This window comes from Schistocerca gregaria, chromosome 1 (assembly GCF_023897955.1).
Source record: "Schistocerca gregaria isolate iqSchGreg1 chromosome 1, iqSchGreg1.2, whole genome shotgun sequence".
NCBI classification, from domain to species: Eukaryota; Metazoa; Arthropoda; class Insecta; order Orthoptera; family Acrididae; genus Schistocerca; species Schistocerca gregaria.
Genome location: NC_064920.1, coordinates 533,372,662 through 533,399,245, shown reverse-complemented (window position 1 = coordinate 533,399,245; position 26,584 = coordinate 533,372,662). Strand labels below are relative to the sequence as shown.

Here is a 26,584-nt window from a genome sequence, read left to right as displayed (position 1 = left end):
AACATTAAGAACCTTTTAGCTGCGTCTGTAAGGGTGAGCCGCTATACAGACATCTCTCTCAGCTCTGGACTGGCAGGTATGCTTCAGCCACCGTGGTTAGGTGAACACATGCACGTCCAGCGGGTGACTTGGAAATTATTTAAACAGACATGTGACATCAGTATAACACTCCAAGAATTCTAACAGTATGCCCGAAAATAGACGCAACCTTCAACTACTGGCGATTATGCAGAGGCCTCGCCCAACTGTGGTTTTCTTCACTGCCATGTCTCCATGGGTATTCTACAATGATGTGGTTTTGCGCCAAAAGAAACTGAAAGACAGTTCTCTGATTGGAGTGCCCTCCGTTACAGACGACATTTTGAAGACTACGTACACCGCCGTCACTTATCAGAACTTCATGAAAAAGTAGGAGTTGAAGCGTGAATATTCTCGGATGTCCCACAGCAAATTCCGCATTTTTTTCAACCAAACTTGGCCGATAAAAAAATTGTTGTATTACTTTTTGAACGACCCTCGTAACCATTTACCCTAGTTTGAACAGTTTCGGTTGGACATTGAATTAAACCTAAAATTTTGGAAAAGAAAAGCAAAATTCGTTTTTCCTCTAGAACTGAGACTCGATTACTTGCCGGTGGCTCTTGCGAACGTTCTAAAGACACCAACTGGACAACATCACATTCGTCTTTTTCTAATCTTTGACAGCAAGGCAGTGTAATACTTCCTCACTAAATGGTCCTTTTCCAGCACGGCCGTTGTCGCTAGGCGCTTTCTCGTCATCGCAAGGATCTCGGTCGTCGATGACACTAACAATACAATACCTGACAAGAAAAAGAACCACAAGGAAGACAAGCTCGGATGTCAGTGGAATTTCGTACGTAAATGATTACAGCAGCATTTTTCTGTTACAAGTAGAACGGCACCGGAGTGCGTTAGTGTTGTTCGTGTTTACTGCTGTTACCAGGGCACAACAGTATCACTGCGGATGTTTCCAGAATGAAGGTAGGAGACGAGGTACTAGTGGAATTAAAGCTGTGAGGAGGAATCGCGAGTCATGCTTGGGTAGCTCAGTTGGTAGAGCGCTTGCCTGCGAAAGGCAAAGGTCCGGAGTTCGAGTCTAGGTTCGGTATATTGTTATAATCTGCCAGGAAGTTTCATATCAGCGCACACTCCGCTGCAGAGTGAAAATTTCATTCTGGAAACATCCTCCAGGCTATGGCAAAGCCATGTCTCCGCAATATCCTTTCCTGCTGGAGTGCTAGTTCTGCAAGTTTCACAGGAGAGCTTCTGCGAAGTTTGGAAGGTAGGAGACGAGGTACTTGTGGAATTAAAGTTGTGAGGATGGGTCATGAAACATGCTTGGGTAGCTCAGTTGGTGGAGAACTTGGCAGCGAAAGGCAAAGATCCCGAGTTCGAGGTTTGGTCCGGTACACAGTTTTAATCTGTCAGGAGGTTTCAGTGGATAGCTTTTTCAAAGAGTAAATATTTTTACGAAATTCGCGTGATATTCTTCAAATAAATATCTTATACTACACACTTCCCAAAGTAGCCTATGTTCGTCCTCAGGATTCATTCTATCCCCTTACCAAATCCCATAGTAACAGGTTGAGCGGATTGGTGATAATAAATTTAAACGTCATGCATGGTGCGGCAGATTTTCATGCATCTCCGTGTTTATGACGTAATACCTCCTGAGAGTGGTCGTACAATTTTGCACGTGACAGTAATGTGCAGAAATGGTAAAAAGACGTTATTACTTTAGTTGCAGCTACAGAGATAGCTGGAAATTGAGCTCTCCAACAGTTACTAAAAGAGTGTATTACTACTGAAGTAATTAACTAAAGAAGTCCAAGCTAAACAAGTAAGAGTTACTACAAGAATAATTTATACTATAGTATGACGCTCGCCATGCGAACCAGTTTACGTTTAGTCGTCATTGTGAAACGCACTAAAGCATCACGATCTATCGAAACCTAAGACTGAGAAGTCGACGCAGAACGACAAGAATGACGGTTGTCAGGGAGGGGTAATCCGCCGTACTGCCCAGCTGAATATCCACATTGCAAGAGCAAATTTGAATCTGCTGACAGGGACGCTTTCGGTCACCCGCGTTTCGGTAGCTCGGTATTCCGGTAATCGCCCCTCTACTGTACTCTAACCATACCGGTACTACTTAAGAACCTACACCCTTGCCTATTATGTTATGAAGAAAAATGAAATGGTCGTGTGGCACTGTTAGCCGGGAGGCCCCTTTCGCGTTAGAGCGGCCGCCGGTTTGCAAGTCCTATCTGAAATGACGCCACATTCGGCGACTTGCGTGTCGGTGGTGATGAAATGACGATGAGTACAGCACAATACACAGTTCACGAGCAGAGAAAATCTCCAACCCGGCCGTGAATCGAACAAATCGAAAGAGAGAACAAAATGAATCTTAAATTCGTGTAGAGTTATTGCAAGATACAATTTTGTATTCTCAGCGTTTTGAGTATTCTAAAGAAACTGGCGATACATTTTACTTGTGTTCAAATAAAGTAGATAAACAATATTGTTGTGAGGTTTATGAAGGCATTCTCATGGACCTGAAGAGAGGTATTAACGCAAGTCAAAAAATTATATTTATAGACAACGTGTGTTTATTTTTCTAAGCGGAGTCGATAACTAATCGCAGAGTTAAACACAGTTCCAGTATAAGATGAATAGTTCAGACAATGTGAAATTTAAAATTTTCCCGGCGAACTGAATATTCGAAAAGATTTCGGGATTGCAGCCGGTCATCGTTAGCTTCCATCCACGATATTTCGACTGGACAACTGCTAGCCATCCTCAGATGACCCATCGAATACTGACGAAGACGCCCTCCGTTCCGTAATATATAGCACTGAGCACTGCATTTCCACTGGACACTCAATGGAGTATGACAAGACAACAATTTTGGCCACAGCAACATCCTTTTGGGACTCCGTCATAAGAGAATCAGTGGAAATTCGCATGACAGATAATCTTATCAACCGTGACAATGGCTACCAGCTAGATAATGCGTGGAACCCCGTCATCTCTAAGATCTGCTCCAGACGAAGACGTCAGAGTACTCCGATGGCCGCGGCAATTGACAACGCCGTAGACAGCTGAGTTCTACAGTTCCACCAGCGAGGGCGCTGCTGGCGAGCGGTGTGGTTCCTCTCTCCATATGATTTTGAAGCATGCACGGAATACTCGCTGCACGCTATATATTACAGAACGGAGGGCGTCTTCGTCAGTCTTCGATGGTTCACCTGAGGATGGCTGGCAGTTGTCCAGTCGAAATATCGTGGATGGAAGCCCGAAATCTTTTTGAAAGTTTAGTCAATGTTTCACGAAATATAGACAAGTGTGTCTTGAACAGATGCGCCTTCCAGAGCTTCGTTTTCCTCATTCTCTTGTTTCGCGCGGTGCATACTGGGTGTCGACGACACGCCTGTGGTTTGAGCGAACATTGGATTCCTCGCTGTGCTTTCTGCTCTTCTACGTCCGTTAGAGTACCTCTCTATGTCGGCTTCGTAAATAACGTTATTGATAGCGTGCTTCACTTGGGCTAAGGTTGTCGGGTCGTATTTTCTGAGCTCGTTGGCGATATGTTGACCGAATGTAACATAGGCGTCCGTCGATGCAGTGGCGCTGGGTTTGAGGATCTCGAACACCTCCCGGAGCAAAGTGCAGTTCTGCTCAGCTGTCCCGACGGCGGCCGGCGTGGGCTCTGTGAGCAGGCTCCTGATCCGATGCGATACCGAGGCTTCTGCGGACCTCAGTGCTCTAGTCTCTTCAGCGGCAACATCTGTTAAGGAGCCTTGACTGTCGACCTTTGAGGTGTCAGTGGTACGCGAAGCTCCATACACCTGTAACAAAAAATTTCTACACGTAAAACGTGTTTATTTTATTACAGGCTCTGTGCCTAGAGAAAAGACAGGCTGCACAAGGAGATGGAGCGAGTTTGACTTTTGATTGCTACAGATGATATGGTCAGAAAGCAAAATATGTTGCAAACATAATCACAAGCATTTTCAGCATTTTATGGTTTTCTCTCTCGGACTCAGCCCAGTATTTTTTCTGTGGCGGTACTGATAAGTAGGGGCGAGAAATGAGACTGCTTATCTGGAGAAGCTAGAGGACTTTTTCCGTAAAGCATGCCTCATGGAAATCTTTAGAAGACGTTTTTATTTTTATTCACTTTCAGAGTACATGCAGCGTAGCCAGCACTTTGCTGCGTAAAAAACAATAATGACATCCGATGCACATAACACATCACAATTACATATCAATGTAAGTGACAATAAACACAACTTTCTTTAATAATGTAGGAAATGAGTTAGTAATCGTACAAATGTACTAATTTGTTCTAAAATAAAATTACTGCAAAATTTCCTGGTTTTGCGGTGTATTCAAAAGGGAATGGTTAAACTTTATGTAGAGATGACACTATCGCCTGACAATTAGTCTATGCGATGACAGAGAAGCTCTTCGTGTTTTTTTACAATAATATTTCGATCAAAAAACTACGTAGAAAATCCATTTCATTGTGGATTTTACTTAAATATTCACGTGCAGTATAAGTTCGCCGCCACGCACGGCATGACCGACAATCGCATTAAACGCATACACTGGGGAGTCAATGAAGGAAATTCAAGTAGAAGTGTTTTTTTTTTAATGGTAGAGCTGGTGATTAAAAAAATGTAACTTAAGATCTGATAAGAGATCATAACAACAGAGCATGACAATTGGCAAATAATAAACTTCATTTAGTTTACTGCAAGGGGTGGGCAGTAACGAATAGTGGAAATACTCGTTAACTTATGAAGTTAAATTGCCACGTAATCTTCTGGTTACATCGTGGCTCCCTTCATATAAATATTAAACAATATGTATACACGTTAGTTTCACCAAACATACAGTCCCTGGGGTTAAATAGCAGCTCACGTGCTTTTCAAAATAATAGTTACACGAAAAAAATTAGAAGACAAACCGTTACACCATTGACTGTACTTATATTTCCATGTGCAATAAAAGCTCTCTACGGTGCATTATGTGATCGCCATGCGCATCAAATGCATACACACAGATAATCGAAGGACATTCAGATAGATGATATTTTAATAGTTTTACATTTGCTATTCAGACAGCTTACATAAACTTTAAAGCGTCTTGAAGAAATTAAACACCAAGAGGTGTGTCCGCCCCCGTTAGGTTAGAGGTCAGCGTTGCGGAATGCCACGCCAAGGTGCCCGGGTTAGATTTCCGGCTGGGGCAGGAGATTTTCTCCGTTCAGAGACTGGGTGTTGTGTTGTCCTGATCATCATTTTATCCCCATCTCCGACGTGCAAGTCGCCCAATGTGGCGTCGAATGCAATAAGTACTTGCCCTCGGCGGCCGAACTTCACCGAATGGGGGACTCCCGCCCCACAATGCCGTACGCTCAGTTCATTTCATCAATAGCTGTAATTTTATTTCGTTACCAGTTTCGGTGCCTCATGGACACGTCCCTATACACGAAACCAGGTAGGTCACACAGTCGTTTGTGTTATTATAGGGACCACTATATCCAACTGCTTTGCTTAGACAACCAGAAACCAGTTGGATACAGTGTCCCTACAAATAAGGCAAACGACTGGATGACTTACCTAGTATTGCGTATAGTGGCCTGAAGATCGTCACAATGAGGCACCGAAACTGGTAGCTAAATAAAATTACGGCTGGTGATATCTGTTTTCTTCAAGTCTTCTACCAGCTGCAGTCCCATTCCATTTACATAAGATGAAATTACAAAAAAAAAAAAAAGAAAAAAAAGTTCTAATGGCTCTGAGCACTATGGGACTTAACTGCAGTGGTCATCAATCCCCTAGAACTTAGAACTACTTAAACCTAACTAACCTAAGGACATCACACACATCCATGCCCGAGGCAGGATTCGAACCTGCGACCGTAGCGGTCGCGCGGCTCCAGACTGTATCGCTTAGAACCGCTCGGCTACTCCGGCCGGCATAAAATTACAGATGTTTAAAGAGTCTACTCGAGAGCGTAAAGACAACAGTTGCAAAGGGATGATGTATGTGAATGTGTTTGTCCTAGCGATCTCTTTACGAATAGCATCTCGATGGAAAATAATTGGTGTTTCATGAAGTGGGCGAGACTTAATAAAAACGGTTCCGTCGGTCTGTTGGTACCACGTCTCTTCGAAGCCCATAACATCAAACGAAGTTCATGAACGTATGAACACTACACAGATGAGCCAACATAGTATGAGCATATACTTAACATCTTGTTGTTCCAGCTTTGGAATGCAATATTGTGGAGATTTTGCATTCTATGCATTCGACAAGTCCTTGGTAGGTTTCTAGAGGAATGTGGAACCAGAAGTCCATGAACTGGTCATTGAATTCCAATAAATTACGATCCAATGGACTGTGGTGTTGGAGCAGGTGCCCGATAGTGCCATAGATGTATCCTGCGAATTTGCTGAATTCACTATCATACATCTCAAACCACTGTCGCACGATTCTGGCCTCCTGTCATGGACAGTTATGCTGCCGGAAGTACAATCGCTGTCAAAGCAGGCATCAAGCATGAATGGATCAGGTGGTCTGCAGTAAAGTTCATGTGGTCCACAGCTGTCTTGGTGCACGTTTCAAAGAGCACATCGCCTGGATGACTTCGTATCCAGACAAGGCCATCGACCTGATCCAACATTCATTCGATCAGGCGACTCGTTTCCATTGCTCCACGGTCCAGTTTCCATGATACCTGGTCCACTGCAATCCTCATAGACGATGTTGTTAGCTTAAAAGGGAGGCTCAGTTGAACAAGTGTGATGAATGGTGTGCTCCAGCACACTCGCGCCTATCTGTACCTACATTGCACTCTGTCGTCAGCACTGCCACAGATCGCCGCCTATCCTGTTTTACAGAACGCAAAAGTCTCCGGCCTGCACGCTCCGTGATGAGGCATGGGTGTCCAACACCTTGACGCCTACTCGTGGTATCACCATATCCAAGCACTTTCCATAGATGCTCACGACAGTAGCGCGCGAACACCCGCACCGTTGTCCCGTTTCCCAAATGCTCGTTTCCAGGTCTCAGGACATAACACTTGTCTTTTGTCAAAGTCGCTTATGTCAGTGTATTCCCTTATTTGCCGCCCGTATCGTCGCTAGGATGATTCCACATTCGTCTCTGATCTGCTTATATACTTTCCTTACTGTGTCACGTTCCTGCAACACCACAAGAAGGCTGTCGATCTGGCGGTGGGCAGCGATCATAATGTTTCGGCCCAGGGTATGTCACGATGTTCTCCAGTGGTTCTTGCTGCAGCACCAGCTTATATGAAGCGTTGCGCCGTCGTGGAGATCGAGAAGTTTGCTTGCATTTTCGTGGCGACGAACACGCTGAAGTCGTTTCTTCCATTTCCAGAAGGTAGCGTAGTGCACTTCACAGTTAATCGTTCCACCATGACGGAGGACATCAAACAGAATATATGAAATGAATTCGCTGTTGCTAATATGGACAGTTATCAGCTGTATAATGGAATGACTACAATGATAAAATCTAGCGAAGCTATCACGGATTCCTGAAGCGAATTAATCTGGGTGACATTGAATATCAAAGAACGGTCAAAAATAGTGATCGGATGCTTTTACAGACCACCTAGGTCGGGATCTGTAGTTGTAGAGCACTTCAGAGCGAGCTTGCAGAATATCATTAGTAACTTTCCTGATCATGCTGTTGTAATAGGGTATGACTTCAATTTGCCAGGTATACATTGGGAGTTTACGCCATCGAAACTGGTGCCAGAGACAGGGAATCGTGTCGCACTGTCCTGGATTTCTTGTCCGAAAATTACCTTGAGGAGATAGTTAGAGAACCAACTCGTGAGGGTAACGTCTTAGACCTCCTGGCAACAAACAGACCTGAACTCATCGAATCAGTTACCATAGAGGAAGGTATCAGTGATCATAAGGCTGTGACAGCATATATGACGACGGGTCCTATAAGGAATGTTAAGAAATTTAGGAAGATATATTTGCTCAGGAAGTGTGACAGGATACAAGTATCAGAATATCTCACCACTCAGCATCAAATATTCGGCAATGAGGACGAAGATGTGGAGAACAAATGGAAAAAATGAAATGCATCGTCCCATATGCTCTAGACAAGTACGATCCGAGTAAGATATTAAGGGATGGGAAAGATCCACCATGGTTTAATAGCCGTGTTAGAAAAACGCTACGTAAGCAAAGAGCATTCATCTCAGATTGAAGAGAAGTAAAAACCTAGCTGACAAACAAAAGCTAAACGAAGCGAAAATGAGCGTAAGGAGAACAATGAGAGAAGCGTTTAATAATTTTGAAAGTAAGACTTTATAAACCGACCTGATTAAAAACCCTAAGAGATTTTGGTCGTATGTAAACTCAGTAAATGGGTCAAAATCATCTACTCATTCTCTCAATGATCACACCGACATCGAAACGGAAGATAACACAGAGAATGCCGAAATACTGAATTCGCTCTTCCGAAGTTGTCACACAGTGGAAGATCGTAACACTATCCCTCCTTTCAATCGTCGTACGAACATGTAAATGGCAGTTACTGAGATAGCCAATCGTGGAATTGAAAAACTGCTACAATCGCTTAGTAGTGGAAATGCTTCAGGACCAGATAAGATACCTGTAAGAGTCTGTAAAGATTATGCGAAAGAACTTGCTCCCCTTCTAGTAGTAATTTATAGTAGATCGCTTGAGCGACGAAAGGTACCTATCGACTGGAAAAAAGCGCAGGTCATTCCCGTTTTTAAGAAAGGTCGTAAGACAGATCAGCACAGTTATAGACCTATATCGTTGACGTCAATCTGTTGTAGAATCATGGAACATGTTTCATGCTCAAGAATTATGACGTTCTTGGAAAATGAACAGCTCCTCTATAAAAATCAACATGGTTTCCGCAAACAGAGATCCTGCGAAACTCAGCTGGCTCTGTACCTCCAGGAGATCCAAAGTGCAGTGGAAGACGGCACTCAAGCTGATGCCGTGTTCCTTGTTTCAGTAAGGCATTTGACACCGTCCAGCACTGCCGTTTAATGAAACAATGAATCGTGCTCGGATAGCCAAATGTTAAGGGACCACTCGCATTCGAGTCCCGATCCGGGACAACTTTTCATTGTTTTCATTCCAATATGCACCTGATGGTTCTCCATATTCAGAGCTGCGAATTCGTTTCATTGCGGCTGTAGTCACCGCAGTGACTGTTCCTTCAGACATGTATGCTTGTCCGAAGGCACATTGCAACGTAATGTGGAATAACACAGGCACTACAATATCGTATCAAACGAACCCCTTCATAGTTCCAGAATACCGTCGCCATGAAATTACCATCTGAGGGTGCGGCTTTGAACTTTTTCTTCGGACGAGAGGTGGTGCCGTGCCACTCCATGGGTTGTGGTCTTATATCCGGCTCCAAACGATTAACCCATGCTTCACATCCTGCAAAGATGTTCGAAGAAAAACTGTCACGATCAGCCTCGTAACCAACAAGCAATTCCTTCGTTGCTCTTTATTTTCTTCTGTTAGGTGGTGAGGAACCTTGCGGTCACACATCTTTGAGAGTTTCAATGGTGGACGACCGACAGAGACGTCCAGTTGAACAGCGAGATGTTTGATTGTCATCCGTCGATCACCGCGAATGAGGGAGTCCGCATGTTCCAGTATTGCAGGACTCACAGCTGTGTGTGGCCGGCCAGCACGCCGGAGATCGGATAGTTTAGCGCGACCTTGATGCGATCATAATAGACGTCTCTTCCAACGACTCGCCGTGGTTTGGTTCTCTACCAGGTCTCCCCAGACATTCTGCAAGCGCCAATGACGATCTGCGATGGTGTGTTTTTCCGCCAAGAGAAACCAAATGACAGCCCTCTGTTTGGAACGCACCTTTGTTACAAACCCCATTTTGAAGACTACTACTAGGGTTGCCACCCATCGGAACTTCATGAAACTTCAGTCGCTGAAGTGAGAATATTCCATTATGCCCAACAACAAATTCCGCATCTTTCTCAACTTAAATTAACCGAGAAAAAAAACGTGTTGGATTACCTATCTAATAATAGCCTTGGTAAAACCAGTCGGAACAAAACTTCTTCAACTGTTGTGAAAGATGTTTGTGACTGGCGAAATACGTTCAGACTTCAAGAACACTGTACTAATTGCAATCCAAAAGAAAGCACTTGCTGACTGATAAAGAAGATCCAACGAAGAGCGACGAGTTTCGTCACGGGATCGTTTAGCTGGCGAGAAAGCGTTACGGAGATGCTAAACAATCTCTACTGGCAGACGTTACAAGAGAGGCGTTGTGCATCACTGTGAGATTTACTATTGAAATTTCGGGACAGCACTTTTCAGGAGGAGTCGGACAACTTATTACTTCCCCCACCCCCACCCTCCACCCCACTCGACATGCACCTCGCCTAGCGACCACGAGGAGAAAATTCGAGAAATTAGAGCAAATACAGAGGGTTACCGACAATCATTCTTTCCACGCACTATTCGCGAGTGGAACAGGGTCGAAGGGACCAGTTAGTGGTACCGAAAGAACTCTCGCCCAGTATGATGCAGATGTAGATGTAGAAGTGTAGGTGACTGTAATAGGAGTGTGCGTAGTGTTGTCTCATGATCGTGCTGGAGATGATGAGAGAAATGAGAGAGTGAAACACGGCGCCGCCACGTAGGCTGTTCCTTTGGAAGAGCACCAAGAGGGCTGCCGGGCTTAACGTCTCCATTCGACGGATGGATCACCATCAGTAGTCTCATATGCCTTCACTTCATGAAACACTGGGAAGAAGTCTGGAATTTAATCCCGTCCGCTCTACCGTAAAGGCAAAGGGGAAAATGTCAATAGCAGGTGGTGTACCGGGACACGGCGTGTCCGTACGCTCACCCATCCAAGTACAAGCCATGCCCGACCGTGATTAACTTCGGTGAACTGACGAGAACCGGTGTGTCCATCTCAGCACCGTCTTGGCACTGTTTGCAATGATTTATCGCCAGTTGTGTAATCGAACAGCAATGGATCTTGTTAGGTTGCATGGGATTTGTTTTTGCTTGCTTATTCTTGGATTGAGAACACTGTGTGAGGTGAAATGACAAGTTTAATGTCACAATAATTCTCACCACATTACAGCTTTTAACACAGTTTTCAATTCGCCAACATAAAAAGAGCGCAATGGATAACACATCTTGCCAGCAACAAAAAGTGAAATAAGTTTATACACAATAATGTTAAATATTAACTCTCTGAAAGAACATTAATCTTAAGCACAATATTATGAATGTTTCATTGGAAGTTTCTTTACATTAATCCTAACGACAATAATATGAAAGTTTAATTGGACGTTTCTTTACAAATTTGCTCCTGCACACACGTTATGATGTTGGTCAGTGCTACGAAAATCTTTCGATTCCGGTTCAAAGATCAGTACTATTTAAGATGACAATCAAGTCTACGGTGAATGGTTAGTCAAGTGACAAATTTGAGCGCAAGATTACCCAAGGCCGCTCGAGTTTACAGTGGACGTAAGGTGGTCAACCAACAAAGTTTACGCCTCTGCACGCTGTATTTACCTTAAGCTGCGACGTGTTGCTGTCTGCAAGGCCGCTCTCTCCCACTGAAATTCCTACAGAACTAATCTGGCCTTTGCAGAACTTTCCAGCAGAAACTTTCCCTATGTTTCTCGTTATGCGAGAAAACATGTACTCAGCCCTAGTCTTCTTATGTAGCGATATACACGTGCATGGTTGGAGCAGCGTGCATATTATAGTGCCCTCTCAGTTCTCGCAAGAACAATTAACTAATTTGGCTGGTTCGTTTCTCCACAGTTGGAGCTAAACGTTGCTACAGCTAATTTTAGCTGGAGTGCAGCCGCTGTGAACACAGTGTCCACACCACTTCCTTCTCTGCGTCATACGAAACGTTAAGTGCTCCATTCTCCACTTGACACCAGTTCAGAGAAGAGTTCACCTCCTAAATTTCTCTCCTACTCATGGCAGAACTGCCTCCCTCCACTTGGGTTCCTTTTTCACGTCACGGCTTTTTTCGACCAATAGGAGCATTCCTCTCATTTTGTAGAAACACCCTCTACTAATCGCAACGTCCCTTCTATCAGACTGCGTCGAAACTTCAGTAGTTTTCTCCTCCCTAGTGAGTTTCCGCCAATCGGACGTTTTGTGCTTGTTCTAGACGCCTAAAGTACATTGACCTTTCCATGTGTCACACTCGGTGGACGAAAATGCGTCACTTGCTTTTGTTCGTATCCCGTTGGAATTTCGAAACGCAGTTTTCTAAAGCTTCTTCTCTGCCCTTGTACCGATGCCCTCGCTACAGGCGGCCCTCCAGCTTGAATTACCTGGCCCGGGGTCGCTGACATCTTTCCTGCCACCCCCTTTTTAAGTGGTCCCCGGCGTAACTCCCACAGCGCGGTTTCACTATGCTGTTGTGGAGCTGGCTTTTCAAAACTAAAAGCGACTCGACTCGCATTCCCTGTTCTACCTTCCACTCAAAGACATGCATTGTAGAGGAATGGTGTGTTAATTACCATCGATTGACTGTCATCCCTTTTTGCATTACATATTGACAGGAAAATGTTCTCATAACTGTCGATTTACGTTAGGTGTCATCTTCACCTTCTCATTGCGATTTGTAGAGGTCTCATGTAAGGTGCGATCTGACCATTTATTCTGCCACCTTACAATCTATTTGTAGTGGATCTGTGACTCTCCCATAGGGTACACCCGAAATTAACTCCCCCTTAATTTACATTTGTTGACCTTGTTCCGTTAAGAACGACGTATTAAGTTCTATCCGTAAGGAAGTCCTGTATCCAATCACGAAGCTTTCTTTTTCGCTAAACAACAGTGCCCAACAGTATCAAAAGCTCCTCGAAAGTCGAGGAAGACGTATCGACCTGTGCGCCCGTGTCTACGGTATTGTGGATCTCATGTAAGAAAAGAGCGAACTGAATTTCTCGATATCACTGCCTGCGGAACCTCAGGATTTTTCCAAGAGGATATTTTCGTTGTCAATGAAGGTCTCAATGCATGAACGTAATACATGTTTCGTAATTCTACAGCAGACTGACGTCAGCGATATAGCCTCTTAGTTAAGCGCATTTATCCGACGGCGGGAATGGACTGCAGCATTTTTCCGACCTGTTGGTACATTTCGTTGCTACAGCGATATACAATGAAAGGGACTAGACCTGAGCAAAGGTGGCGGAGCATCCTTCACGAGTAGCGTATACATTGGTGTATAAAAATGAATATGATTTAAATTTACACCTCAGACGTGGTGTAGAGCCCTGTATATCGAAATACATCGACCAAAAGTATTAGGGGAACATGACATTGGGATTTGCCACACTCCACTGAGCAATAAATGAGGACTGGGTATACCTTTATCTTTCACAAGTTAAGTAAACAAAACACCACTGTATCCCCTTTCATTTACATAACAAGAACTGAAATGTCCGACAGGCGTCGAAAAGAAAGTGGAAACCGTCATTCATTCTGTCATCCTGTGTTTTTTCACTGCAATTAGAGAGCTTCAGCGTTTATCGCTGCCTGCCACCTATGTGGTATGTTCCAAATAAGCCAACGGAGATCACCCTGCAGTATCAGTTCCCATTATTCAATGACAGTTCTTGAGAGTTCTTGGAGAGTCTGTCGTGGAACAGTACGACCAGGAACACGTCCATAAAGCATGTGTCACATAGGTTCGATGGGGTTTCGGTGGGATTCACGTCGCTTTTCTATGCAAGGCTTGGTGACGCGCGTCACGTGTGCTCTGGCATTATCGTGCACGAGAAGGAATTCAGGGCCAGTCCCACATGCAGCAGCCACCACGCGTTTCAGCAGGATCTGATCGATGTACTGCCTGGCGGTAAGGCGGCTATGGACAACGACAAGATGTCACCCCACATCATCACAGAACCTTGGCCGAATCTGTCAGTTTCCTGGACAATATTTGGCAGGTACCACCCACCAAGGCGTCTCCACACACGAACACGGCCACTGAGTTGCATCAGAGGCAATCTGGACTCCCCTGTGAATAACACGTTTCGCCACCGACGGAGCTGCGAGTTTACACGGGAACAGCAAAATTGGATGAGAACTGCGAGATGCTGTCGTGTCAAGAGAGGTACCCACTCAGCCGAAAAGGGTGTCTGAGTAGTAAGGTCCTTTTTCCTAAGATGTTCCTTACAGTGTGATCGGACAGAGCGGTTCCTGTGCTCCTTCTGAGGTAGGCTTTAAGTGCTCAGGCGGTAGCCGTACGATACTGTAATGCAGAGGTGGCCAGATAACGATTTCCACATTCAGTACAACTGCGTTGGTGACCTTGCTGAACTCGCCTAGCGTACTGACCTATCTCCCTGTAGAATCACAGCTGGAGAGACATTGGCATCAGCAGCAACACGACGGACAGTCCGTCCTCCTTGGATCAAACAGACTGCCCTTGAAACTTCCACTGCATTCAAATGTTGCATTTCTAGTGCTTGGTTGAAGACAAGGTCCACAAATGACAACTGCCGTTCGTGTATCTCACTAGCGAACACTAGGTCACAGCAACTCACTTCTTTCTGCGGGTTCACCTGATATTGCACTGCAAAACGCAGCCGATAGATCGCGAATGACTTTAGTTGTTGCTTACATTGAAAACAAAGATCTATGGCTGTGCTATATGAGCACGGGTACCGCCTGTATCAACAATATATTTAGCACACCAGACGTTGATACACATGTTCCCCTAATTCTTTTGGGCATTGTATTTGAGAACATCTACAGATTATTTGGCCACAGAATACTGTTGCGATAGCTTTTAAAAACTGGTACGTATTTCTAAGGTAATCTGAAGTAACTCTACCCATTCAACGAGCTGGGCTGGGCTATATTATTCCTGTTAGACACTTATTGACGTTCTTAAGTTATAAAAAACAGTTCTTGTTAGTAGGAAATACAATGGACGAATGGTAGTAATAAGTCTTAAAAAGAAAACTTTAACCCACAGCTCAGATGTTTTAAACACTCAAAGCAAAGCGCTAGAAAAGAAATCAGTATGGCTTACCATTCCGATAGTATGAACTTTGTAGCTGCACTTGGCCTCTTAGGAACGGCAATGTCAGAAATAGCTAGCATCAAAGAATCATTCGACAAACTGTTTGATGAATCTTTCCAACGTCTGTCAAAAAAAAAGGTAGCCTAATGTAGGTACCATTGCAAGTAAATAATAACAGTTAAACACTTGAATGCGCTTTGATAGTACGAGACTCATCACTGAAGACAGCTCTACTCCAGTGTATGGTATTCCAGGCCGAAAACATGTCTGGATACGCACCAGACACCTTTGAATCATGCACCAAATCATTTATAACAAATGAATTATTTTACTTCTAGACAAATTATTTCACAAGACATCTGACCTTTCTTTAATTTTCTTTTAATTGTCTGGTTTTACTCGAAAATTATGAAATATATATGTAAGTATCAACCTATATTCCGTTATTATTAAAGGTGTATAGATAAGGAAAAAGCTGAGAAGATCCAATTTATGCTGTAATTTGTAATTTATTTTTTAAACACAAATTAAGGTATTCCACAATTGCTACTTCAGTGTAAGTTTGCATGCGCAAAACAGCTAGACTTTGAAAAGATGAGCTTTTGTGTATTTGATTTACAGACCTAGCAGCAGTAGTTTGTGAAATATTTCAAATTTCTCCCAAATCACTGATTAAGTTTCTCTTAATTACCGTGATTAATTTAAAGCAATTTTCTTTTTTCTTTTTTTTTTTTTTACAAAACTAGACATGCCACTGCTTACTTTGATACCCCATTTGTGCATTACCCTTTTGATTCTCTAACAAATGTACTACTTTTTTTCATTTTTTTTTACAATCGTATTGCCCTACTAGGATCACGTTAACAACTTCAGTTCCTCTTTTTCGTTTGTCGTTATTTTCTATTTTTTCAGTATTCCCTCATTTTCTCCCTATGAAGTCTCTTCCTTTCTTCTGTCCATGTTGTTCCCTATTTATTTATTGCTTCTGCTTTGAAAGCCCCCCAAATTTAGTATTTTATTGTTAAAACGTTTTCTTTCTGCTATTTCTGATTCTTTGATGTTGTTTTTTTTCTCGATCTTTCCTTACTTCTGTTATCCATGCTATTTTCGATTTCTTCTTCCAGAAAGCCAGAGTGGCCATGCGGTTCTGGGCGCTACAGTCTGTAACCGAGCGACCCCTACAGTCGCAGGTTCGAATCCTGCCTCGGGCATGGATGTGTGTGATGTCCTTAGGTTAGTTAGGTTTAATTAGTTCTAAGTTCTAGGCGACTAATGACCTCAGAAGTTAAGTCGCATAGTGCTCAGAGCCGTTTCTCCTTCCAGAAATATAGGAGTATTTGTTTTGTTAGTCCGAAAAAGATTAATCTTCGATTGACCATTACTTCAGATATTTTCTCTATATTATTGTAGCTCTCCTCATTACTTCTTATTTTCCAACCATCTGCAGTTTTTATTTGCACCCAGTTTTTTTTCTAATAAACCTTCTTTCCAGTACCTCTAGTTTGTCCATCTTACACTTCATCGTTAGGCATTCACATCAATATAAACATTCTGTTCGTACCATTGTGGTGTGGTATTTTTGTTTTGTTTTTCTAGGTATATATTTTTGTTGTAAATATTTTTGGTCAAACCATATGCTCTTTCCATTTTGTTAATTCTTACATCTACTGCAGATTTTTCTAGTCCATTCTGTTGTATAGTTTCTCCAAGATATTTAAATTTATTTACTCACCCTATTTTACATATTTTTGTTCCTATGAATTTTGGCGCATTTTTTGTATTTGCAATGAATTTTGTTTTTTCAACTGAAATTTTGAGACCAGTTCTGTTTGCTATTTTTTCCAGAAGGTTTATTTTAATAAATGTTTCTGTCAGGTTTTCTGAAAGTATTGCAAAATCATCTGCAAAACCCAAGCAGTCTACCTTAATTCCATTTTTTTCGTTCCCAGAGTTACTGGTTTAATTTTGCACTTTTTTAGCTCCAAATTCCAGATCCTTGTCATTTTTTCTAGAATGCATTTAAACAGAAAAGGTGATAAGCCATCACATTGTCTAATACCAGTTTTTATTTCAAGTGGCTGAGATACTTATCCCATACATTTTACATTAGATATTGTACCTCTTAGTGTTTCATGAATTATATTTGCTAATTTTGATTTAACACCATATTTTCTAATCACCTTATCTATTGTTTCTCTGTATATACAATCAAATGCTTCTTGCAATCAATAAATTATACTATTATTGGTTTGCTGGTTAACATTCTATGGCGAATTATTGACTTTAAGTTAAAAATTTGTTCTGCAAAGGATCTTCCCTTTCGAAAACCATCCTGATATTCTCCCAGTTGTTTGTCTAAAGTATGTATCACTTTGTTCAGGAGAGTTTTTCATAATATTTTGTATGCCACTGGCAGAAGTGACACTCCTCTATAATTATTGACTTTTCGTTTGTCTCCCTTTTTATGTAGCAGGTGGATTAATGCTGTTTTCCATTCAACTGGAATCTTTATAGTTTTCCAAATGTTCACAAAAAGCAGCTGTAGATCCTTTATTATTTTTGGTTCTGTCCACTTCAATAATTCTGCTGTAATGGAGTCTTCATCACATGCTTTATTGTTTTTGAGTGTTTTGATGGCTTCATGAATTTCTAAGTCTGTAGGTGGGAAATCTTCTTCTAGTTTTTGAGGTGTCACTGGAAATTCTAATTTATATGTTGGAACTCGACAGATTAACAAATTTTCAAAACATTTTGCTAAAATTTCACAATTTTCTTTGTTATTTACTCCCATTTTGCCATTTTCATTTTTAAAACAAATACTTGGTGCCTGATATCCTTTTATTTGCATCTGGCGTTCACACCAATCACCTTCTTTACTTATCTCAATTTCTTCTCTAAATTTTTCTATATTTTCTTTTGTGATATTAGCTGTAGCGGTTTTGTATCTGATCACTTTCTTGGTCTCCTTTTTTGTTTTAGATGGGACAAATTCTATTTTAATCTTAGAGAGATAATGATCTGAATCGAATTCCCCATTGCTGACTATTTTTAACATTCAAAATTTCTGTGATATACATTTTAAATATAGCTACATGATCCAGTTGAAATTCTCCTAGATTTTGATTTGAATGTCTCCAAGTTTTGGCTTTTCTTGGCTGTTTGCAGAAATGTGTGGACATGAGTTTTAACTGGAACATTTTACACGTATTGATCAGTCAGTCACCATTTCGGTTTGTTCTTGAGTGTGCCTTGATATTCACCTACAATAGTCATAAATTCATTTTCCCTCCCAATTTGTGCATTGAAGTCACCAAGAAGTATTTTAACACTCTTTTTAGGTATGATAGAAATTTCAGATTCTAAAAGATCCCAGAATTGATTTACTTCCTCCAGATTTCTTCTGTTGTCAGCATTTATAGGTGCATGACAGTTTATGAGGATGTAACATTTATTCTTCCATTTTATTATTAACACAGATTTTCCTTCGTAATTCGATCTAAATTCTGTTACACTGTTTACAATTTTTTTGTTTACATAAAATGCTGTTCCAAACATCGGCATGTTTTCCATTATTCTCACTGCTGGTTTCCCTTTATAAATTCTATAATGTTGTGTATCAACTACCTGACTCCAATTATTCACAAAAGGATGAAAAAATTGGTAGAAGATGACCTAGGCGAACATCAGATTGAACTCTGGAGAAATGTACAAATACACGAAGCAATACTGGCCCTATCTTGGAAGACAAGTTGCATAAAAGGCGAACCTATGTTTATAGAATTTTTGCAGACTTTCAGATAGCTCCTGAAAATGTTGACTGGAATAGACTCTTTGAAATTCTGAAGATAGCAGGGATAAAATTCAGAGAGCGACAGGTTATTTGCAACTTTTACAGAAACCGGACGGCGGTTAGGCCGGTTGTAAGACTCGAAGGGCAAGAAAGAAAAGACACAGTTGAGAAGCGAGTGAGACAGGTTGTAGCTTATCCCAAATGGTATTCGATCTGTACATCGAGCAAATAGTAAGGAAACCAAAGAAAAATTTCAAAAAGGAATTGGAGTACAGGAAGAAGAAATAAAAACTTTGAGGTTGATGGATGACATTGCAGTTCTGTAAAAGGTGGCAAAGGACTTGGAAGAGCAGTTGATCGGAATGGACGGCGTCTTGAAAGGAGGATATCAGATGAACAGCAAGAAAGATAGAACATGGGCAATAGAAAGCAGTTGGATTAAATCAGGTGATGCTAAGCGAATCGGATTAGCAAGTGGGATACTAAAAACTGTAGTAGGCGCGTTGTGGGGGCCCATAGGAGCATGGTTGCCCAGGAGGGAAGAAAGCCAATGTTCATTCCGTGTGCATACCGGGTGGAGACATTTCAGATGTGAAACAGGTCCTTCCGGATGCCGTGAAGAGCACTGGGTGCAGCCAACTGCGAATGGTGGCTCACGTCGGTACCAAGGATGTGGATCGCTTTGGATCGGAAGAGATTCTCTCTGGTTTTGAGTAAAGGCTGCCAGTCTTGCTTGCGAGATAAGGGTAGAGTTCAGCTTCTGCAGAATTGTCGACAGGACCGATTGCGGACCTCTGGTACGCAGCAGGTCGAAGGCCCGAATGAGAGGCTCAGGCGGTTCAGCAACCGTGTAGGCGGCAGATCTAGCGACTTGCACGAAAGGATGGAGGGATTTAGGGTTCCGCTAAATAGGTCAGGAGTCCATTACACGCATAAGGCGGTTACACGGGTAACATGGTCTGGCTAGCGCGGACTGGGCGGCTTTTTAGGTGAGAGGACCTCGGGAAAACACAGAAAGGGCTACAGTCTCAGAGGGTGCAGGTCAAACACAGGAAGAACGTAGATCTAGGAACGACTGGTATAAAAGTTGTAAATTGTCATAGCTGTGTTTGAAAGTACCAGAGCTCCAAGCGCTAATAGAAAGCACTGATGCTCATATCGTTATAGGCACTGAAAGCTGGCTAAAGTCTGAAATAAGTTCAGCCGAAATTTTTGCGAAGGATCTAACGATCTTGAGAAAGGATAGGCTAAACGCAATTGACGGTGTTGCCTTTATTGCTGTTACAAATAGTTTATCTTGTAGTAAACTGAAGTAGATAGGTCCTGTGAGTTTGTATGTGCAGAGATCATTTTTGGCAAGCAGAATAAAATGATAAATTGATCCTTTTGCTGACCTCCCACCTCAGATGATACAATTACTGAAGATGCAAAGAAAATTTGACTCTTATGCTGGTGGTGACTTCAATTTACCTTCGATATGTTGGTGAAAATTCGAGTTTAAATCCGAAGGTAAGCAAAATCATCCTAAATTGTGCTAAACGCATTCTCCGGAAATTATTTCGAGCGGCTAGTTCATGAGCCCAGTCAAACAGTAAACGGTTGTGAAAACACACTTGACCTCTTAGCAACAAATAATCCTGAACTAATAACGACCATCCAAACAGGATTTAGTGAGCACAGGGTTGTTGTAGCGCGACTGAATATTGTAACTTCCAAATGCTCCAAAACTAAACGAAAAATATACCTATTCAAAAAAGCAGATAAGTATTCAATTGACGCCTTCCTGAGAGACAATCTCCACTCCTTCCAAATGAACAGTGGACTGATAAGTGTAGACCAAATGTGGCTTGAATTTAAAGAAATACACTCCTGGAAATTGAAATAAGAACACCGTGAATTCATTGTCCCAGGAAGGGGAAACTTTATTGACACATTCCTGGGGTCAGATACATCACATGATCACACTGACAAAACCACAGGCACATAGACACAGGCAACAGAGCATGCACAATGTCGGCACTAGTACAGTGTATATCCACCTTTCGCAGCAATGCAGGCTGCTATTCTCCCATGGAGACGATAGTAGAGATGCTGGATGTAGTCCTGTGGAATGGCTTGCCATGCCTTTTCCACCTGGCGCCTCAGTTGGACCAGCGTTCGTGCTGGACGTGCAGACCGCGTGAGACGACGCTTCATTCAGTCCCAAACATGCTCAATGGGGGACAGATCCGGAGATCTTGCTGGCCAGGGTAGTTGACTTACACCTTCTAGAGCACGTTGGGTGGCACGGGATACGTGCGGACGTGCACTGTCCTGTTGGAACAGCAAGTTCCCTTGCCGGTCTAGGAATGATAGAACGATGGGTTCGATGACGGTTTGGATGTACCGTGCACTATTCAGTGTCCCCTCGACGATCACCAGAGGTGTACGGCCAGTGTAGGAGATCGCTTCCCACACCATGATGCCGGGTGTTGGCCCTGTGTGTCTCGGTCGTATGCAGTCCTGATTGTGGCGCTCACCTGCACGGCGCCAAACACGCATACGACCATTATTGGCACCAAGGCAGAAGCGACTCTCATCGCTGAAGACGATACGTCTCCATTCGTCCCTCCATTCACGCCTGTCGCGACACCACTGGAGGCGGGCTGCACGATGTTGGGGCGTGAGCGGAAGACGGCGTAACGGTGTGCGGGACCGTAGCCCAGCTTCATGGAGACGGTTGCGAATGGTCCTCGCCGATACCCCAGGAGCAACAGTGTCCCTAATTTGCTGGGAAGTGGCGGTGCGGTCCCCTACGGCACTGCGTAGGATCCTACGGTCTTGGCGTGCATCCGTGCGTCGCTGCGGTCCGGTCCCAGGTCGACGGGCACGTGCACCTTCCGCCGACCACTGGCGACAACATCGATGTACTGTGGAGACCTCACGCCCCACGTGTTGAGCAATTCGGCGGTACGTCCACCCGGCGTCCCGCATGCCCACTATACGCCCTCGCTCAAAGTCCGTCAACTGCACATACGGTTCACGTCCACGCTGTCGCGGCATGCTACCAGTGTTAAAGACTGCGATGGAGCTCCGTATGCCACGGCAAACTGGCTGACACTGACGGCGGCGGTGCACAAATGCTGCGCAGCTAGCGCCATTCGACGTCCAACACCGCGGTTCCTGGTGTGTCCGCTGTGCGGTGCGTGTGATCATTGCTTGTACAGCCCTCTCGCAGTGTCCGGAGCAAGTATGGTGGGTCTGACACACCGGTGTCAATGTGTTCTTTTTTCCATTTCCAGGAGTGTAGTATCGATAGCAATTGAGAGGTTTATACAAATAAATTAACTAACGACAGAACTGATCCCCTTTGATACACAAAACGGGTCATAACACTATTGCAGAAACAATGCAACAACAAATTTAAACGAACCGAGATTGGCGATCTTTTACAAAAGCAAAGCTCTACATTGAGCGCGGACTTCAATGCTAGATGCACAAAATAGTTTCCACAACGGAACTTTACGTCGAAACCTGGCAGAAAATCCAGAGATTCCGGTCATATGCAAAGTATGCGAGAGGCAAGATACAATCAACGCTTTCTCTACGCGATAACAATGAACATACTGTCAATGACAACTCTGCTAAAGCACAGTTACTAAACACAGTCTTCCAAAATTACTTCACAAAAGAAGACGGGATAAATATGCAAGAAATCGAATCAAGAACAGCTGCCATCATGAGTAACTTAGAAGTAGAGATCTTCGGAGTACTGAAGCAACTCAAATCACTTTATAGAAGAAAGTCTTCCGGTCCAGACTGCACACCAGTTAGATTCCCTTGAGAGTATGCTGATGCAATAGCCCCATAATTAACGATCATATACAACAGCTCGCTCCACATAGGTCCGTACCGAAAGACTGCAAAGTTGCACAGGTCACTCCAATATTCAAGAAAGACAGTAGGAGAAATCCACTAAATTACAGGCCCGAATCACTAAAGTCATTATGCAGCAGGATTTTTGTATTAGTACGTTAAGAATTACCTCGAAGAGCACGGTCTGTTGATATACAGTCAATATGGATTCAGAAAACATCGTGCTCGTGAAACACAACTAGCTCTTTACTCACATGATGTATTGAGTGCTATTGTCAAGGAATTTCAAATTGATTCGCATTTCTAGATTTGCGGAAGGTTTTCGATACTCTACCTCACACGCGGCTTCTTATCGAATTGCGTACTTATAGAATATGCTTATAGAATATCGACTCAGTTATGCAACTGGATTCGTGATTTCCTGTCACAGAGGTCACAGTTCGTAGTAACTGTCGGAAAGTCAATGAATAAAACAACAGAGTAAAACAGAAGTGATTTCTGACGTTCCCCCACGTAGTATTATAGGCCCTCTTAAGCCCTCTGCTGTTCCTTATCTATATAAACGATTTAGGTGGCCAATCTCAGTACCCCTCTTAGGTTATTTGCAAACGATGCTGTTATTTATCGAATAGCAAAGTCATCAGAAGAGCAAAACAAATTGCAAAACGATTTAGAAAAGATATCTGTATGACGTAGAAATCGGCAATTGACCCCAAATAATGAAAAGTGTGCTGTCATCCACATGAGTGCTAAAATAAATCCGTTAAACTTCGGTTACATGATAAATCAATCAAATCTAAAGGCCATAAATTCAACTAAATACCTAGGAGTTACAGTTACAAACAACTTTAATTGGAAAGAACAAATAGAAAATGTTGAGGGAAAGACGAACCAAAGACTGCGATTCATTGGCAGAAAATTTAGAAGATGCAGCAGATCTACTAAGGAGACAACCTACACTACGCTCATGGGACCTCTTTTGGAATACTGCTGTACCGTGTGGGGTCCTTATCAGAGAGGATTAATGGAGTACATCGAGAAAATTAAGAGAAGAGCACTACGTTTAATATTATCGAGAAATAGGGCAGACAGACATGATACAGGATTTGGGGTGGACTTCATTAAAACAAAGGCGTTTTCCGTTGCGTCAGGATCTTCTCACTGAATTTCAATAACCAACTTCCTCCTCCAAATGCCAAAATATTTTTTTTTCACAGATCTACATAGGGAGAAACGATCATCATAATAAAATAAGGGAAATCAGAGCTTGCATGGAAATATGTAAGTGTTCGTTTTTTTTTTTTTTTTCGCGCGCTGTTCGAGAGTGGAATAATATAGAATTACCGTGAAAATGGTTCGATGAACGCTCTGCCAGTACAGATGTAGATGTAGATGAGTTTTGCTATCTGGTCTGCAAAATAAATGATGGCCCTTAGTAGAGAGAATATAAAATGTAGATTGACAAGGGAAGCACAACTGAAAAAAACATCGAATGTAAATTTAAGAATTAGGAAGTCTATTATGAAGGTTACTGTATGGAGTGTAGACTTGTACCGAAGTGAAACGTGGACGATGAGCAGAAAAGATAAGAAAAAAATAGAAGTTGTTGTAATATAGTGCAATAGAATAATGCTGAAGATTAAATGGTTAGATCGTGTAACTAATTAAAAGTATTTATTCGAAATGGGGAGAAAAGAAACTTATGGTACAACAACTAAAAGAAGGGAGCAGTTGATAGAAGAGCTCATCTTTTCAATGCGTAGCTATTTTTAACATAAAAAGTTACACTGATGTAGAAATTGTGGAATACTTTCTTTTGTGTTTAAAAAATAAAATAAATGTCAAATTACAGCAAAAATTATGTGTATCATTTTGATAGTAATAGAATATCTGTCAATATTTACATATATATTTCATTATTTCTGAACAAAACTAAAACATTAAAAAAAGCCTGAAAGGAAAGTCAATTGTTTTGTGAAAGGAAGTGTCTAAAAAAACAAAATACATTAGAGAAACATTTGACATATGTCATTTGCTACAATTTATTTTATTTCTCACTTTTAGACAATTAATTTCACAAGATATTTCAACACATTTTTTCAAAACACTTTTTAATTTTTTTTTCCTATCTCCGTCACTTTTTGAGCTTAGAGGGTGGAGAGTGGAAATGGTGATGGTGATGATGATGGTGTGTGGATAGAGGTTGGACTGGCTGTTATGAAAAGCGAGAAGTGTGAAAGGGGATGGGGAAGGAGAACAAAAGTGGAGAAAAGAAAGGAAGCCGTCCACTATAGGTACTTGCGCCATGCCTGCTTCAGTGTAGCTACGATCCTGGACAGACATTTTGCTTTTCCAATCAAGCCCAACACGTTTCGGAGTTACAACTCCATTATCGAGGTCTATGCTGACACTTGTTGGGTTTTACATCTGCTTCAGTTTATCAGTTTCATTTGGCCACAAAATGTTTGTCTTCTGTGTAGATTGAAACTTCCACATAACTCTCACAAATATGTTAAACCATTTGAAGCGTAAGTGCAAATGTGGAAGTTGATTGACGCATAATTGTTAATTATAAACTTAGCAAGATGTAATGCTCAAAGAACGCCAGTGTATTTCTTGATAATGGAGCGATAACTCCGAAACGCGTTGGACTTAAGCGCACGTAATTAAAATATTTTTTGTGCTGAAGAAGATAAATAATGCGATAGGAAATACGTACATCTGGTAAAGAATCAGCAGTATCATTGGTCGTTGAATTTGCAGCCATAAAGTTGAATTCTTTGAATGCAAAACAACTTAGATTCATAAGCATTAACTGCTGCTGTAAGCAAACAATAAATTATTAACGTATTAGTAAAATACAGAAAAAGACAAATATACACTGTACAGTTATGTAAACAATGAGAACTTACCAGAACCAGAGTTGTGAGATTTCTTCATTCTATACCTTTCACTTCTGTATGACGCCAGTAAAATTGTCATCTTCCTTTTTAACAAGTGTAAAGGCATCTTCATTTCGTCGCTGATCTCCTTCCACGCCTGTTCACGTACAGATTTCACACGGTAGTAAGGGTTTCTAACATTCCACAACGGCTCCTTGGATTTATAAAGCTTTATCAGAGCTATACACTTAGCGTGGTCCATTCTTAGCGTGAAAGAAATTGCACACCACTCCTCTAGTGAGTAAGCGATCACTGCCAGCAGCAGTATATTGAAATCGAAATTCAAAATTGAAATCGAGTGGGCTGTACACGTCACAAACTCGAGCGCGGCAGAGTTGGAGGTGCCTCACGCGGCAGCGAGGCATCGACTGCGCGAGGCAAATTCCTCTCGCGACAGCCGCGCGAATCGATCCCGCACAGCTTTAAAGCGACGCACTTCATGTGTAGCGCAACGTCGCGCTCTGCGGCTAAACAGCTGCTAGCAAGAGGTCCGTTTACGCTATGTTTTTGATACAAAAGCTACACTTAGTTCGGTTGTAGTAATTTTTATATGTTATTGTTGTTGTTGTTGTTGTTGTGGTCTTCAGTCCTGAGACTGGTTTGATGCAGCTCTCCATGCTACTCTATCCTGTACAAGCTTCTTCATCTCCCAGAACCCACTGAAACCCACATCCTTCTGAATCTGCTTAGTGTAGTCATCTCTTGGTCTCCCTCTACGATTTTTACCCTCTACGCTGCCCTCCAATACTAAATTGGTGATCCCTTGATGCCTCAGAACATGTCCTACCAACCGTCCCTTCTTCTGGTCAAGCTGTGCCACAAACTTCTCTTCTCCTCAATCCTATTCAATACTTCCTCATTAGTTATGTGATCTACCC

At 42.4% G+C, this 26,584-nt stretch overlaps 1 long non-coding RNA gene across 1 annotated transcript; it reads right to left on the bottom strand.

The window, feature by feature from the left end:
• Positions 1-2,658: 2,658 nt before the first annotated feature.
• Positions 2,659-26,057, bottom strand: LOC126281264 (uncharacterized). Its single transcript, XR_007551245.1, has 3 exons — positions 25,677-26,057; positions 25,484-25,585; positions 2,659-3,872 (listed from the first exon to the last, which is right to left on the bottom strand). It is a non-coding gene; the product is annotated as an uncharacterized LOC126281264 (long non-coding RNA).
• Between the last annotated feature and the right edge of the window lie 527 nt (positions 26,058-26,584).